Raw genomic sequence first — 18,088 nt, forward strand, 5'->3', positions numbered from 1 at the left:
TCTATTCTCTTCTTGTCCAAACTAGTTACTGTCCATGTTTCACTTCCATACATGGCTACACTCCATACAAATACTTTCAGAAATGACTTCCTGACACTTAAATCTATACTCGATGTTAACAAATTTCTCTTCTTCAGAAACACTTTCCTTGCCATTGCCAGTCTACATTTTATATCCTCTCTACTTCGACCATCATCAGTTATTTTGCTCCCCAAATAGCAAAACTCCTTTACTACTTTAAGTGTCTCATTTCCTAATCTAATTCCCTCAGCATCACCCGACTTAATTCGACTACATTCCATTATCCTCGTTTTGCTTTTCTTGATGTTCATCTTATATCCTCCTTTCTAGACCATTAATAGGCCGTTAAAACAGAGTAATGTGCAAGTGGAAGGTGCACTGCTCTGGCAATTCCGAGAAAATCACAAGAGAAGTTTACGTGTCTATTATGTGACTGATGTATCTGGGCGTAGGTACTGAGTGTTAACGCTCATGGTGGTCAACTAGGTAGGCTTTGAACTGCATAGGACGAACGTGATCAAGGTGATGATTCGACTCCCGCTCAAACTTCATTTTTAATCCATATTTTTTCATCAGTGGTCATATTATTTAATTTATATGTCACTTGAGAGCTAATACAATTAAAAAAAACCACATATATTTGCATGAAGTTTTAGTGAATTTCGTTTTATTTGACTGCTTACTAGTTTTAATTAAATTTAATTATTAGAACAAACATATTTATCACTATCGACAAGTAAATCGAGAAACGCATAGAGTTTTCCTGAAAATGAAAAACCTGTTGGCATTGTGAAATGGCTTAAACATGCAATCTCGTAAGGTACCCGGAGCTACTTTCGACCTAGACGCCTCGAGCTGCAGACGCAGAGACAGGCCCCATTTGGCAATTAACCTGCGTCGCGGTAGAGGCGTTACTAATGTAGCAAGAAGGAATAGTGTAGGTGCAAATTTTTTGAATATGACAGTATTTACATTTCTACTACAAAAATTAATGTTTGAGCTGGAGTGGAACTATCACCTCATACGTGTTAGTATAATGAAGCTCGAAAGATAACCACGTTTTTTTTTTAAATCACATTTTTTTCGTTATGGCTAGTTGCATTTGTCCGGGGGCGGACGTCCTATGACATCCATTCAAGTTCATAGCTGATCGAGTCACTCAGCTGTCTTTTTATTACAGAGGGCGGCTAACCCTCTGACCCAACACGCTGCGATACCGTACCGGCGACCACGTGACCACCATGAGCTCTAACCACCTGGTACCTACGCAGAGATACATCAGTTACATAACAGACGCGTAAGTCTTCTATTGCGATTTCTCGGAATTGGGAGAGTATTGCACCTTACTACTTTCACATTATGTCGTTTTAAAGGCCTACTAAAGGTGAACAAAGTTTGAAGTGAATCCGTGATCACGACGTCGTGGCCGCCCATTTTTAAAGTGACATTTCGCGACGTGACGCAGTTCCCAACAATACTGTGGTCTCAGCAACTGCCAAGACGTTGCCTAGCATCAGTCTGAGACGAAGCGACAGGCAAGCTACGTGAATGTACGTGTTCTCTTTCAGCAGTATGCAAAGAAAACCAGAAAATGCAGTAAGAGAGAGGGGCAACAATACCAATCAGAAGGTAAGACATCAACGAATATCTACGAGTATGTTCTGTTGACGCACGAAACACACACGTCATATCGGCTGCAACTTTCAGCGGACGCATAACATATGTAACGAAAGAGCGGAGATCATCGATGTTGCAGTTATATTCATAGTAATTTGATTTTGCAAACCAGCCATCCAGACTCTTTAGTTTGAAGCAGTTTGTACTGGAAAAACGCGAAATTTATAAATCTAGTAATTATTGGAAAATGGAAATTTTATAAATTATACAATCTTCTATGAAATTTCCATGCCGAGTAATGTCTGTATTCGCTCGTAAAGACGGTGTTCGACGAGTCAGATGTGTCTCCTTGGCGTCTTGAAATAAATGTTTTTCCGAACATACCACCCAGCAATTATATATTTTGTAAGAATCTCTAAAGAATGTAGATGAATTTTAAATATTAAGCGGTGTTTTCGTGAGAAAACTAATTTATCTTTTAAATCGTACGTGTATTATAAACGGAATGAAACGCGACTTGGAATTGTTGTTCCTGCTTATGTGCAACTACGTAACGAGGGTCTGCTTTCAGCCTTGTGGCAGTGCAGTTCGTATCCTCAGTCCCAGTACGCTGAGCCAACACTTTCATAACAATAATGCTGACCGGTGAGGGTACAGTATTCAACGTTTTCGAAGTCAGTACGCCCATGCTACATTATGCCTCCCTACACCAATACACATGGACCACCAAAACGATCATGTTCGGTAATGCTCCTGGGTGCATTTCTTGTTCCCACTTCTCGCCATGTAAGGGTCCGTATAGTATTGTCGAATATGATCGTTTTGGTGGTCTGGTTGTTAGGGTGCGCGGAGGCAGAATGTTGCATGGGCGTACTGGCCTCCAAATCCTTTAATACTGTACACTCACTAGTCAGAGGCTGTACTCCTTGCTCATGGGCGTCTTTTCACAGCCGCATTCGCTCCTGACTTAATTTTCGTGGATGAAATGCGCGATCGCATCGGCGTGCGTTACTTTCGCCCTTAAACTCTGTATACAAGTGTATATCGATGGTGTATTGAGACAGTGGCTAAAAGAAATACAGTCCTCCAACCAAAAATTTGACCAATGAAATGACCTGATGTCCAACTTCTTGTAGGACACCCTACAAAAACACATTTGTAAATTGAATGTAGTCTTCCGAAATGCCTTCACAAAGGAAGACGAAGTAAATACTCCAGAATTCGAATCAAGAACAGCTGCCAACATGAGTAACTTAGAAGTAAATATCCTCGGAGTAGTGAAGCAACTTAAATCACTTGGTAAAAGCAAGTCTTCTGGTCCAGACTGTATACCAATTAGGTTCCTTTCGGTGTATGCTGATGCATTAGCTCCATATTTAACAATCATATGCAACCGTCGTTCGACGAAAGATCCGTACCGAAAGACTGGAAAGTTGCACAGGTTACACCAATATTCAAGAAAGGTAGTAGGAGTAATCCAATAAATTACAGGCCCATATCGTTAACGTCGATATGTAGCAGTATTTTAGAACATATATTGTGTTCGAAGATTATGAATTACCTCGAAGAAAACTGTCTATTGACACACAGTAAACATGGGTTTAGAAAACGTTGTTCCTGTGAAACACAACTAGCTCTTTATTCACATGAAGTGTTGAGTGTTATTGACAAGGCATTTCAGATCGATTCCGTATTTCTGGATTTCCGGAAGGCTTTTGACACTGTACCACGGAAGCGGCTCGTAGTGAAATTGCGTGCTTATGGAATATCGTCTCAGTTATGTGACTGCATTTGTGATTTCCTGTCAGAGAGGTCACAGTTCGCAGTAATTGACGGAAAGTAATCGAGTAAAACAGAAGTGATTTCTGGCGTTCGCCAAGGTAGTGTTATAGACCCTTTTCTGTTCCTTATCTACATAACCGATTTGGGAGAAAATCTGAACAGCCGTCTTCGGTTGTTTGCAGATAACGCTGTCGTTTATCGACTAATAAAGTCATCAGAAGATGAAAACAAACTCCAGAACGATTTAGAAAAAATATCTAAATGGTACGAAAGTGGCAGTTGACCCTGAATAACGAAAAGTGTGAGGTCATCCACATAAGTGGTAAAAGGAACTCGTTAAACTTCGGTTACACGATAAATCCGTCTAATCTAAAAGCCGTACATTCAACTAAATACCTAGGTGTTACAATAACGAACAAATTAAATTGGAATGAACGCATAGAAAATATTGTGGGGAAGGCTAACCAAAGACTGCGTTTTATTGGCAGGACTGTTAGAAAATGTAACAGACTTACTAAGGAGACTGCCTACACTACGCTTGTCCGTCCCCTTTTAGAATACTGCTGCGCGGTGTGGGATCCTTACCAGATAGGACTGACGGAGTACATCGGAAAAGTTCAAAGAAAGGCAGCACGTTTTGTATTATCGCGAAATATGGGAGAGAGTGTCACAGAATTAACACAGGATTTGGGCTGGAAATCGTTAAAAGAAGGACGTTTTTATTTTCGACGAAATCTTCTCACGAAATTCCAATCACTAACTTTCTCCTCCGAATGCGAAAATATTTTGTTGACACCGACCTACATAGGGCGGAACGATCACCACGATAAAATAATGGAAATCAGAGCTCGTACGGAAAGATATAGGTGTTCATTCTTTCCGCGAGCTATACGAGATTGGAATAATAGACATTTGTGAAGGTGGGTCGATGAACCCTCTGCCAATCACTTAAATGTGATTTGCAGAGTATCCATGTAGATGTAGATGTGGAATGTTACTGGCAAGGACTTTAACTTAACAATCTCGACACAAACAACTAATCAGGTTTCTAAAGGGCAAGATTCGGTCACAAGCAACACTTGACAAACGAAAAGAAAATAGAGAAAGTGACGAAGTCACCATCTTGGAAAATACAATCTCCTCCACACACAGACACTAACAAAGAATTAGCAAAAGTAGTTGAAAATTGAATTATATCAGTGGTACGGTGTAAAGAACATTGAATGAAATTGTGAGAAATGAAACCGCAACGAAGTTCTATAGAACAAAGGCGATACCATCCATACTTGAGAACAGTGAGGCTTAGGACAACAAAACGTGAATATGAACGGAGAATACGAGCTGTGGAAATGAGGGTTTTAAGAAGAGCAGTTATCTTATATGATAAGCAGTACAATAGTCATCCATGAACTATGACTTAAAAGCATAAATGAACATACCAAGGAGTATAGAAATGAATGAAGAGATCGTGTCACAAGATTGAAGGAAAATAGAATGGCCAAAATAGCAGTGAATTACCAATCAATAGCAAAAAAGTCAGTAAGTAGGCGAAAAAGGAGGAGGAGATATGAAACAATAACTAGTCACAGACAATAGGGCCACTGAACAAGAGGACGTAAGAGGAAAATGCGTAACATTTCAAGAAAGAAGAAGAGGAAAACGTCTCCAAATCTTATAACACGAATAGAAGACAACTAAATTTGAAGTTTATGTTGGTTTCACTGTGGGCACTTGGTCTAACATTATTTTACAAAAAACGCTTGGGGCAAATAACTATGTTTTTCATATAAAATATAACTAATTTCGTTGTATTGTCTCTCAGATTTTAGTTCTGTACTTACTGTTACTCAATTTCTAGCTGAGTTTTTAGTCTTCAGTCATCGACTCCCCAGTAAAGTCAGATCAGTTACATGCTACCTTTAGTTCACTTGTACTCATGAACTTCTATGAGCGATCGCCCGTTTCTGCTTAAATGTTGCTCCTACGCTGGACTTGCACGCTGGAAGATACTACAAGCCGTTTTTGTTTGTAGAAAGTGATGTAAAACTTGCAGCTTCACAGTTAACGACAGGGAACCGAATCAGCTGATCGGTCAAGAAGTTACTCTGCTCTCAGAGTGTTGATGTTATACGAGCGGAAACTTTGTGTTACTGTATAAGAGCAGAAAATGAAGCGCAAGGACCACTTAGATGACGAACGGAGCTTACAACATAACATGAAAGATACGCTTCTGAATAAGAAAATAAAGAAGTTAGAGTACATCACATTAATCTGTCATAATATAGCTTCTACAACATCTCAATGAACAACTTGTTCTTGCATAGGAATCGAATCAAATAGTCACTGGCTGTTTAGGATTTCTAGACCTTTTCGAGTACAGAGGCCTGCGCTTCCAGTAAACTTGCGAGCCTGTACCTTACAAGGCACATTATGCACCCTCCACAATCACAATCTCCTAAATACAGAAGGTAGCAACACACATCACAAAGAAAGACATTTCATCTTATATAAAGGACAGTGAAGAATAGATCAACTGTGCAATCTTGTCAGCAGGTTTCAAGTATGCCGCAAGGGAAAAACCATGAAAGAAAAGATGAATGCTTCTGAAGCACGTGTTGGTTTTTTATAACTATCTAATCGTGTTCATAAACGATCACAGCATTCCTAAGTAGAAACAGGTCATCACTGCAGTAAGAACTGTCACAGTCTAATTGGCGAGGTATTTACTCTACAGCTGTAACAGAGTATTTTTTCTGCTACCTTAGGAAAAACTGTACAACCCTGTTAACAAGCATTTTCCTAATTGTAGTCGACTAAGTAACGCACTATTGGAAAAATAAGAACCAGCCACCTACATTTAGCATGTTGAGTGACTATATTTGCGGTGCAAATAAAGGGCAGTGAAGACGACCATATAAGACACTCTGAAGGAACAGAAATAGGCATCGAAGAGCTACAGTTAGCACCATTAGGTGCATTTCAGTGACGTCGTATTATGGGCTAGCGTGTGGCTGGAAGGATCAGCTGAAGAAGGGCTTACCATGTTGGGCGTTTGGTGTCAGCTGTTTATCTGTGCTATTGTCGCTATTCACGTAGAGGTTCTAACATTCTGCGTGGTGTCTGTTGTTCTATGTCGTGTCTCCCTTCCACTTTCGCGAAACGACGCTCTGAGCGTGTTTTTTAGGGAATTGACTAGTTTGAACCTGGGACCTGTTGCTGGTAAGGAGGCGCCAGACCACACATGACATGTAGAGTTCAGAAGAGTTCAGTGAGACTAGCGATGATATAATCAAATACTTAATGATTTCAGCGTCAGCTCCACAGCACTCCCTGCAAAAGAACCTTAATACTAACTAAATTTAGTGGAAGGGGTTCAAGGCTTTCCTCTTTTTAGTTAGCTGGTAAAATAACGTCAAAAAAGCAGTTAAGTTTAACATTGGAAATTTTATTCTACTCACAAAACATTGTTTATAAATTGCACTATCGATAAAAGGAAATATTTTGATACAGGATGATAAAAACCAACTGCATTCAACAAAAATGTGAACGAATATTCCCTGAATGGGTTTCCAAGTTCTACGATGGACCGAAGGATGACCTATGCCATGTCACATCTATAATCTAGGTTTAAATTAAGTTTCACAAAAGAGAAAACTATCAAAATGATCTACAGTGACCCTCAATTACCTTTAATTACTTATTTAACTTGTCGTAAATTACAGTGGCTGATATGGCTTCTCAATAATTATATAACAGAAAAATCATCGCGTTTAAGATTTTAACTTACGGAGCAAATGTGAATACCACAAGCTTTAATTGATGATCGACACTAGTATTATGCAAAAAGGGGGTGTAACAGATGAGACTTCTGCAGTTCTGAGTGAAGCTTTATGCGCTGTTATGCGGCATCGCGTGCGTTCATTAACTTGTTGTTGGTTAGGCAGCGTCAGGGGCCGGCGGGCGGCGCAGCTCCACACCTCGCCGTCTCGGAAGCAACTCTCTCTAACTTCTCCTTACTACAATTTACCGAAGTTGGTTTAAAAAAAGCTATCTGGCTATGTTTTCAACTGACCAATCAGGGTCTCAATGTTAACCTTAAGCTCCGCCTACAAAATTCTGTCTATCCAATGAGAAACGTTATACTTTTCGTGGTGGGGCAATGTTTTTAACGTTTGTAACGTAACAGAGACGCGAAAAACTCTCACGCTAAAACTTGCAGCTGGTGTGGCCGTTTTAGTGTTATCGTAAGATCTATACTGTTCTTCTGGAGGGCTCTATCTTTTAACATGGGCTGGGGGGTGGTTTTGGCGGTCAGCTGGCGACGTGGGTGTCCATCCCTTATCGTAGGGCCTCCTAGCCTACACGATTCTGCTCTCGGCTTCTGTTCTCGTTTCTCCCCTTGGAACTGCGTCTGTTTCACGGTGGGAAGGTCTGACATACATTTAGGCGTTCTTGTGTTAGTCTGTGGTATTCCACTTGCTTACTCGTTGATCGTATTACTTTGGTTAATTTAATGTCAGGATTTATTTGGAGCTATGTGACATACTGCCGGATTTGTTATCATTCAGGTTTTTCATGGAAGGTGTTGGATTTGCCTGACACCTTACAAGATGCCCATCGAGTGGCGTCCGTGAATAAAAATTTTGACTTCAAAAATTGTGTTGAAAATAATTAGGTTACAGCTACATTATAAAGTAATGTTAAAAATGATGATGAAACTGATTAAACGTTCCATGATGTGAGTAAGCCAGACCGCTGCGACAGTTAGAATTTTTTACCGGAGAACACTACAGGTTTTGCGAATTAAATTTGGATCTCCAGGTACTTCAAGTCAAAAGATTAAAGGTTCTATTTAAACTGGATACAGCCATTCCCAACATTTTTAAGCTGTATTGGTATTTCAGGAGCTCCTTGTTTAGCTTTATGTATATAGATGTGCAATTAGGACCGATCTTTATGATAAATTGCGTAATTAGAACCGATCTGTACTTCAGTTTCCCATCCAAAATAAATAAAGTACACTAACCTAACCTTCCTCTCCTCCATATGGACAGTTTGCCTGTGTTGTGGGTGGGTCTGCACTTGGGCTTTCCGTCCAGAAGGACCGGGTTTCGTGTCCTGGAGTAGGCACTCGTCATTTTGAATTTACCTCCAAATCCCGGGTTGTGGTAAGACTGGACCTGATGGCTGCAATCAAACGGGGGTCGTGTTCCGCGTGGAAGTCTGAAGTGGCAGTTTCACTTGGCCGCTCGGAAATACGGCACTCGAATTGCGATAAGGCTTTAGTTTCACACTGCTGTTTCTTTACTGAAGATACACAGACTGACAGGAGCGATGGAAGTACAGACACCAAAAAATGATTTGCATCACCTCTGTTCCCAGACTTCCGGAACCTGTACAGAAAATTGGAATAGAAATCAACATAAACATCATTTCCGCCCTTTTTACTGCTCATGAAAACCCCACATTGCATGTTGTACCACCATACAGCGATACCTTCAGAGGTGGTGTCAAGATTGCTGTTACACCAGTACCTCTAATACACAGTGGCACATCCTCTTGCATTGAAGCGTGCCTGTATTTGTCGTGGCATATTATCCACAAGTTCATCAAGGCACTGTTGGTCCAGATTGTCCCACTCCTCAACGCTGATTCGACGTAGATCCCTCAGAGTGGTTGGTGGGTCACGTCGTCCATAAACAGCCCTTTTCAGTTTACCCCATACGTGTTCGATAGCGTTCATGTCTGAAGAACATGCTGCCCACTCTAATTGAGTGATGTCGTTATCCTGAACGAAGTCATTCACAAGATGTGCACAATGGGGGTGCGAATTGTCATCCATGATGACGAATGCCTCGTCAATATGCTCCCGATATGGTTGCACTATCGGTCAGAGGATGCCATTCACGTATCGTATAGCCGTTACGGCACCTTCCATGACCACCAGCGGCGTATGTCGGCCCCACATAGTGCCACCCCAAAACAGCAGGGAACCTCCACCTCGCTGCACTGCCTGGACAGCGTGTCTAAGGCGTTCAGCCTGACCGGGTTGTATCCAAACGTATTTCCGACGATTGTCTGGTTGAAGGCATATGCGACACTCACCGGTGAAGAGAACGTGATGCCAGTCCTGAGCGGTCCATTCGGCATGTTGTTGGGTCCATCTGGACCGCGCTGCGTGGTGTCATGTTTGCAAATATGGACCTCGCCATGGACGTCGGGAGCTCTGGGCATCATGCAGCCTATTGCTCACAGTTAGTCGTAACAAGACGTCCTGTGGCTGCACGCATAGCATTATTCAACATGATGGCATTGTTGTCAGGGTTCCTTCGAGCACTAATCCGTAGGTAGCGGTCATCCACTGCAGTAGTAGCCCTTGGGTGGTCTGAGTGAGGCATGTTATCAACAGCTGCTGTCTCTCTGTATCTCCTCCACGTCCGAACAACATCGCTTTGGTTCACCCCGCGATGCCTGGTCACTTCCCTTGCTGAGAGCCCTTCCTGGCACAATGCGGCCGCGATCGAACCTAGGTATTGACCGTCCAGGCACAGACAACACGAGCCGTGTACCTCCTTCCTGGTGGAATGACTGAAACTGATCGGCTGTCGAACCCCCTCCGTCTAATAGGCGTTGCTCATGAATGGTTGTTTACATCTTTGGGCGTTTTTGGTGACAAATGGTTCAAATGGCTCTGAGCACTATGGGACTCAACTGCTGTGGTCATCAGTCCCCTAGAACTTAGAACTACTTAAACCTAACTAACCTAAGGACATCACATACACCCATGCCCGAGGCAGGATTCGAACCTGCGACCGTAGCAACAGCGCGGCTCCGGACTGGAGCGCCTAGAACAGCACGGCCACCACGTTTTTAGTGACACCTCTGAACAGTCAAAGGGACTTTGTGATACAATATTCACAGTGAACGTCTATCTTCAGGAGTTTTGGGAACCGGGGTGATGCAAACTTGGTGTGTGTATATGGTCTTGTTTGGTGAGTACCTTGTTCCGTGTTGTAGGGTGCTTGTAGTCTGTGCTGCAGTTGACCCACTTGCTTGGAGTGTTTACCGATAGTTTCGTTCGTGAATCTGGTTTTACGTAATGATTATGTGCGTTTGTGGCCTTTCTCCTAGTGCATTGCGGATAATTCACAGAGATTGTGAGTAGGGCCAGTAACAAGTGCTCAGCGAGCATAAATGTACTATTTCCTTGTTTTAATTGAGCCCACTGTTGCGTTGCTGTTCTAATTGTGTTTATATATGTTTATTAAATTGTCAGGCGCGCAGATGGTATGCTTCACTAAGAATTTTATCTCTTTATGTTGCAAACATTCTGCTAGTGAAAGCCAGCTGATCGTTTTTTGGGATTAGTGATATATTCTTTATGTTGCCTTTCTGTATAACACTGTTCTTTCTTAATTGGAACTGTGTGGAATTAGGGTTCCAATTAATTGTAACTGTTCACCATTTCCCACTGACAACGGTTGGGCGTCAGTGTGAGTCTTGTGGTTCAGGTTAACTGTAAGTGCCCACTTGTACTTATTCTTATCATTCTCCACTTATCTTACATTGTGAGCGTTGTTTGAAGTTATTTAGTAGTACCCATGATTTATTGAATTTGGCTGGACGTTGTGTCGTGAATTTTACTTGTACATGATTTGGTCATTGTCCACTGTTCTTATAGTTTTCTGTAATTGTTGCTCACTGTCTCGTCTGAACCGGTAGCTAAGCGTCCTTTGTTTTAGATTTACTTGTATTTAATTTGCTAAAGAAGATATTTTCCTCTTTGCTTTAGTTGATTTGGAAACAGAGCTATTAGAGAGCTTAAAATCAACTGATGTCAGATTGTACCATTTCTAATTGCAAAATTTAAGTATCTACTGGATTGTATTTGTTAAGATTCTCATACTTCGTAGAGGTAAGCTAAAACAATTAAGTACGCATATACGTGATAAAATTCTCTCGACCTTGTATTTGTGTCAAGTGGTTTAAATTCCACGAGCTTTGTCGGCCGCTGTGGCCGCGTGGTTCTAGGCGCTTCAGTCCGGAACTGCACCCTGCTACGGTCGCAGGTTCGAATCCTGCATCGGGCATGGATGTGTGTGATGTCCTTAGGTTAGTTAGGTTTAAGTAGTTCTAAGTCTAGGGGACTGATGACCTCAGATGTTAAGTCCCATAGTGATTAGAGCCATGTGAACCATCCACGAGCTTTCGGCGGAGTACTCCTCGGCCATTGGCAATATTGGCAAGTGATGACTGTCGTTTCGTTGCTGCTATCGTCATTGTACAGCTGCGTTGCCTCCTGTGACGTCACTGGTCCTCACTCCAGTACCATATAAGGTAATGTTTTCGTTGCGCGCCCAACTAGCCGTCTTCGATCATTCGATGGCCAGGTCCCAGACCGTGCTTATCTGCATGCCGCCGTCTTTATTGAGGGTGTCGTCATGAATTTTTATTCGATCGCTTCATTTATTACGCAATCCCAGAAGCTACAAGTCCGTGTAATGACACATGTGTCGTCGAATGCAATATGATATGCTAGAGCATGCTGCCCTACCGCTGATTTCTCAGGGTTTCATGTTCTACACAACGCTGTTCAACAAGTACGCACAGTCTGCCAGATATAAAACTGTCCACAATCGTCTTTCACAGTCCTCATGAGCTGTTGAATTTTTGCTGGAGCCCTGAAGACCGCATCAGTTTTATGCCTCTTTAGGAGCCGACTAATCTTTCCTGTTACCGAGCCACAGAGCAGCAAAAATGCAAGCTTCTTCGAGTTCACCTCGGGGTCCTTCTGCTTACGTGGGAGGATGGGGTCTCATTATTCTCGCGCGTCCTCATCAAAGATCCTATAGATCTGCTCTCCCAGTTTTTTGGTGACATTATTGTGGATTTATTTAGGCACACTCTTGACGTCATGGTATTTTTGGTATGATGGAGAATATTTTAAACAGACGGACGGCGTCAGAATGGGAAGACAATTAGTTCCAGTTATGGCCAGCCTGTTAATGGAGTACTTTGAAGACATCGGCCTGGACACGACTCCTGCAATGCCTCGTTGATTTCATTGTTACGTCGAGGACACGTTTGTTGTTTGGTCTCATGGACGGAAACAGGGTGGGGTGAGGTGGGGTGGGGTGGGGGTATAAAATCGACGTCCCGCACTTCTCCTGCCGTATTGAATCGCGGGCTGTGATGCCGCCTGCTACCTACCGCTGGCTAGTTACAACAGTGTCGCTCAGTGTTTCTACTGAGGCGTGTATGTGAGTTCGTGTTACTTGTTAGTTACGTGTATTTCTTGACCTGCCGAGTATTCAGCTGTCAGGCAACTAGTTTTGTGAATTTTTTGGAATAATACCTACAAATACGTTGTATCGTGCAGTTTCTGAAAGTAGCAACAGCGGAAGTAAGACTGAAGGCGTAATTTATCATCGTTTTCCAAAAAATGTTGAACTGCAACGTAAGTGGATTACTCGTTGTAAACGAGGGGATAAAATTAATGTGAAAAATGCAAGAATTTGTTCTGAACATTTCTATGAAAGTGATTACAAATGGGACATGCAGAATTTACACGGAAACTGCTGTAGGATAATGGTGTTCGGTCTCAGAAAATACCAAACTGGCGCGGAAACAGATTTGAAACTGCAAGTCGTAGCACCTCTAATGTTACCGATAGCGTCGTGACAGATTGAGAACGTCGTCGTGACACTACAACAGTAAAAAAAGAACTCTCTCAAGGTTGAAAATTTTGTCTCTGAAGAAAAGTAAGCTGGACAAATCTAACAACAGAGACTTTTGTACTAGTCCAGCAATTTCACTTAAAGGCCAGCAAATTCCAGAAATAATTAGTTAGTTGGAAGATTAAAAATGCTCTAGTGATACAAAAAATTAAGTCTATCTTTTTTTTTGGTCATCAGTCTACTGACTGGTTTGATGCGGCCCGCCACGAATTCCTTTCCTGTGCTAACCTCTTCATCTCAGAGTAGCACTTGCAACCTACGTCCTCAATTATTTGCTTGACGTATTCCAATCTCTGTCTTCCTCTACAGTTTTTGCCCTCTACCGCTCCCTCTAGTACCATGGAAGTCATTCCCTCATGTCTTAGCAGATGTCCTATCTTCCTGTCCCGTCTCCTTATCAGTGTTTTCCACATATTCCTTCCCTCTCCGATTCTGCGTAGAACCTCCTCATTCCTTACCTTATCAGTCCACCTAATTTTCAACATTCGTCTGTAGCACCACATCTCAAATGCTTCGATTCTCTTCTGTTCCGGTTTTCCCACAGTCCATGTTTCACTACCATACAATGCTGTACTCCAGACGTACATCCTCAGAAATTTCTTCCTCAAATTAAGGCCGGTATTTGATATTAGTAGACTTCTCTTGGCCAGAAAGGCCTTTTTTGCCATAGCGAGTCTGCTTTTGATGTCCTCCTTGCTCCGTCCGTCATTGGTTATTTTACTGCCTAGGTAGCAGAATTCCTTAACTTCATTGACTTCGTGACCATCAATCCTGATGTTAAGTTTCTCGCTGTTCTCATTTCTACTACTTCTCATTACCTTCGTCTTTCTCCGATTTACTCTCAAACCATACTGTGTACTCATTAGACTGTTCATTCCGTTCAGCAGATCATTTAATTCTTCTTCACTTTCACTCAGGATAGCAGTCTATCAAAAAGTTAAAAAGTAGGCAGCATCTGTAAAACGTAATGTGCCTTACACTAAGAAGCATAAATGTGTGTGCTCGGATGTGGGAAATATACTTTCTCAGTGTTTCATACCAGAACAAAATCGCTGTCCTTAAAGAAGAGAAAGCAAGTAAAGCAGAGCTCAAAAGACATAGAAAATGCTCTTACTTTGAGAGCTTTGTCTCCTAAAATATATACGTATCTGAGGAGGAAGCACTCTCTTTTCCCCTGTAGCTTAAACACTCCAGAAATGGACGAAACAGCTGAAGTGGTATTTTGAAACTAGTTTTGGAATTAATTCAAGCTAGGTCATAAATGTTCACGTCATTAGAGGCCACTGCTGTCCTAAGTTTTGACGAAATGAGCACTGACGGTCGTGTTAATTACGATTCATCCGACTATGTGGTACTCTGACCACGCAACAATATCCAAGTCGTCATGGTTCGCAGTTTGTTTCCAAAGTGGGTGCAGCGGGTGTATTATGACTCTGACGTCGCAATGTCTAGTGATTTCTTGCAAAATATCATGAAAGAAGTTGGAAGAGTAGGAATCCATGTCGTAGCACTTACGTGTGACATGGGAGCAAAATATCTTAAAGTGTGGAAGCAAAAAAGGCGTGTCTACATCCATGACTTTTTGTTCGAACTCTGTTTTTTTGTGTTCCACATTTGCTGAAATTATTAATGACTGATTATTGATGATTGTATCACTCTGCCTCATGGCACGGTGATTATAAAACTTGTGACAAAAGATCTTCTTCATCATCAGGAAGGTGATACTTCGATTACTCATCACATATCGGAGGCTCACGTTAACGTTAGTGGACGTGATTGTCAGAATGTCCGAATAGCTGCTCAGTTACTTTCATGTGGCAATGCTCTAGCTGTGAAATATGTTCTGCACAAAAATCTTGCAGGAAGCTTCATTGAGCCGGTGAACGATGTTTTCGATGGGCTGATCTCGAGAAATCCTCAAGATCATAAAGCTCCACTTAGAAGAGGTTACGGGTTTAATGTCAGACGCCAGGAAAACTCTCTAAAAAGATTTATAGAAATCTGTTTTAATATGCGAATAGGGAAAAGAAAGTGATTGTTTATATTCATAAATTCACTTTTTGCACTCTATAATGATGTGATAAATTCCAGAGCAACTAACATATTGACAGCCAGACTGAATCAAAATTTCTTTTCCAGAATTCGAAGCCTTGGTGTATTTTACGACCATCGCGAGAAACAGTAATCCTCTATTAATACTGACCGGAGGTGCAGGTGAAATACCGTTGTCCCTTGATGCTTCGACTACAGAGGACAGAAATGAGAATTCTGCTGCTGAAAACTACCCGACACCTGCTTATGGAACTGAGGAAGACTTTCTCTCAGGTGATTTATGCACCAGAGTAACTCATAAATAATTTCACGTCTCTTCACGCGAAGTAAGAGAGTTTCAAGCCCAGTGATTTGATTAATGTGACGCTTAAATATATCGTGCAGGATACATAGGTTTCTAGTGCAAGAACATCGAGACATATTTGAGAAATGTAGTAGGAAAGTGTGTTGTTGACACAGAATTAAGTTCTGAAGCAAAACTGGATTACTATTATTTCAAAGAGGGTCCTCGTTTCTCCCTTTCTTGACTGGTGGGCTAAGATACGTGAACTAGAAATTATATTCTCTGCTTTTCATGGATCAAATATTTCTCGCTGTAGTAAAGTGATGGGAACCTTTGCAGATTACATACATTTGAAATTTCCCGAACTTAATAGCAAAATAGTATTTCAGAACAAGAATTTTTATTCGCATTAGGCATTTAAACAAAAGCGCTAAAACTGATGCGATGAGACGGAATTCCCCAAGAAAGAATCTCCTCTGTACGGCGTCCCCTTCAGCATTTTCGTCGTAGCTTCTTTCGAAATTATTGTCATTTTATCCACGAAAATATTTGTGAAATAAGCAGTATGCAATTCCAGAATGAGATTTTCACTCTACAGCGGAGTGTGCGCTGATATGAAACTTCCTGACAGTTTAAAACTGTGTCCCGGTCGGCCCGAGACACGAACTCGGGACCTTTACCTTTCGCGGGCAAGTGCTCTACTAACTGAGCTACCCAAGCACGACTCAATACCCGTTCTCACAGCTTCAATTCTACCAGTACCTCGTCTCCTACCTTTCAAACTTCACAGAAGCTCTTTTGCGAAGAGAAGGAGACGAGGTACTGGCAGAATTGAAGCTGTGAGGACGGGTCGTGAGTCGTGCTTGCGTAGCTCAGTCGGCACGGTCAGAACTTCCGACGGCACGGAAGCCCAGCACGAAAGACTATTATCGCCTCTATCAACAGCAGCAACCTATAAATACGGTTGCCCACAAGTTGCCAGGAACACGGTGTGGCGAGGGGTACACACGCCTTTTCTACCTACGACGGCGCGTGCATTGTGGTACGTGGTTGTGAATGGGAAGTTCGCTACTCGTCAGAGGCTACATTCCATTCATCTGACAGACGACCCCTTGTGTCCCACATGCTCAGTAGTTGACTCATATGTACGCCGTCCGACTTGTGCCGCGACCAGCGAGTGCTGGCTACTGACGCAGCACATGCCGGCATTACTCTTGCGGCGATTGCCGGAGTCTATCTCCTCTGATGAAATATTGCCCCCCCGACGGCGAATACTTCCCATCGGGCCGGCCGGTGTGGCCGTGCGGTTCTAGGCGCTTCAGGCTGGAACCGCGTGACCGCTACGGTAGCAGGTTCGAATCCTGCCTCGGGCATGGATGTTTGTGATGTCCTTAGGTTAGTTAGGTTTAAGTAGTTCTAAGTTCTAGGGGACTGATGACCATAGATGTTAAGTCCCATAGTGCTCAGAGCCATTTGAACCATTTTTGAACTTCCCATCGACCAGGACGAACGCCGTTAACTGGCTAAAAGGCATGGCCCTTTACTACATATTTTGCGATGCTCGCAAAGGCACACTTGACTTTGGTCCCTATTGATGACGACACATGCAGCTTTCAGCCGCCACCCGAAATACAGAATCCGTTTCGCAAATTATTTAGGTACATTATTTGCGGATCCTCCTGCTCATTGGGGCGTCCCGGGTATGAGACGCTGAAAATGAAGAAGAATCCTCGAGCGTATAGACGGACGGACGGACGGAATAGAGGGGGGGGGGAAACCCCACCCGACAGACGAGAAGACGACTCGGACGCTCGGCTACAGCAGTTGTAGGATATTTTTTTAATGAAACAAAAATAAATCCTTAAATACAAAAAAATTAAAAATGTTATAAAAGTTAAAGAAATAAATAAATAAAACAACGTAGACCAACCCACTACATCTTTTTCCTGATCCTCGAACACTTTGCTTGTGTGTGGCGGCGGGATGCCCAGGCTTCGGGTGTCGACCCCTGCCCTACCCGTCGTCTTGCTCCTGCAGCGGTTGTTGTTATTGTGGTCTTCAGTCCTGAGACTGGTTTGATGCAGCTCTCCATGCTACTCTATACTGTGCAAGCTTCTTGATCTCCCAGTACTTACTGTGATCTACCCACCTAATCTCTAGCATTCTTCTGCATCACCACATTTCGAAAGCTTCTATTCTCTTCTTGTCCAAACTATTTATCGTCCATGTTTCACTTCCAGTGAAGCAGTTCCTTAATTTAAAAGGCAAAGGTCCCGAGTTCGAGTCTCGGTCCGGAACACAGTTTTAATCTGTCAAGAAGTTTCTGTATGCAATTGTAAAACATTTACTGCAGTTAGATGCCTAAAACACGAGCATGAACGCGAACTTCGCCCATTAGTTTTGTATGATGATATTAGTCATTGCTGCTAATATTTAACGCATTTCTTTCGGGAACTTCGTACATAAAGTTAAAACGAAGTGCTGTGAATCCTATCAGCGCAAAACTCTAAGTTAAATGCGGAGAAAACACACGTGAAAAAATGTATTTTGTAATCTCCTGCACACTAAAAGCGGAGACGGCTGCCGTCTGGCTGCT

Source organism: Schistocerca piceifrons, chromosome 5 (genome assembly GCF_021461385.2).
Source record: "Schistocerca piceifrons isolate TAMUIC-IGC-003096 chromosome 5, iqSchPice1.1, whole genome shotgun sequence".
Taxonomy (NCBI): domain Eukaryota; kingdom Metazoa; phylum Arthropoda; class Insecta; order Orthoptera; family Acrididae; genus Schistocerca; species Schistocerca piceifrons.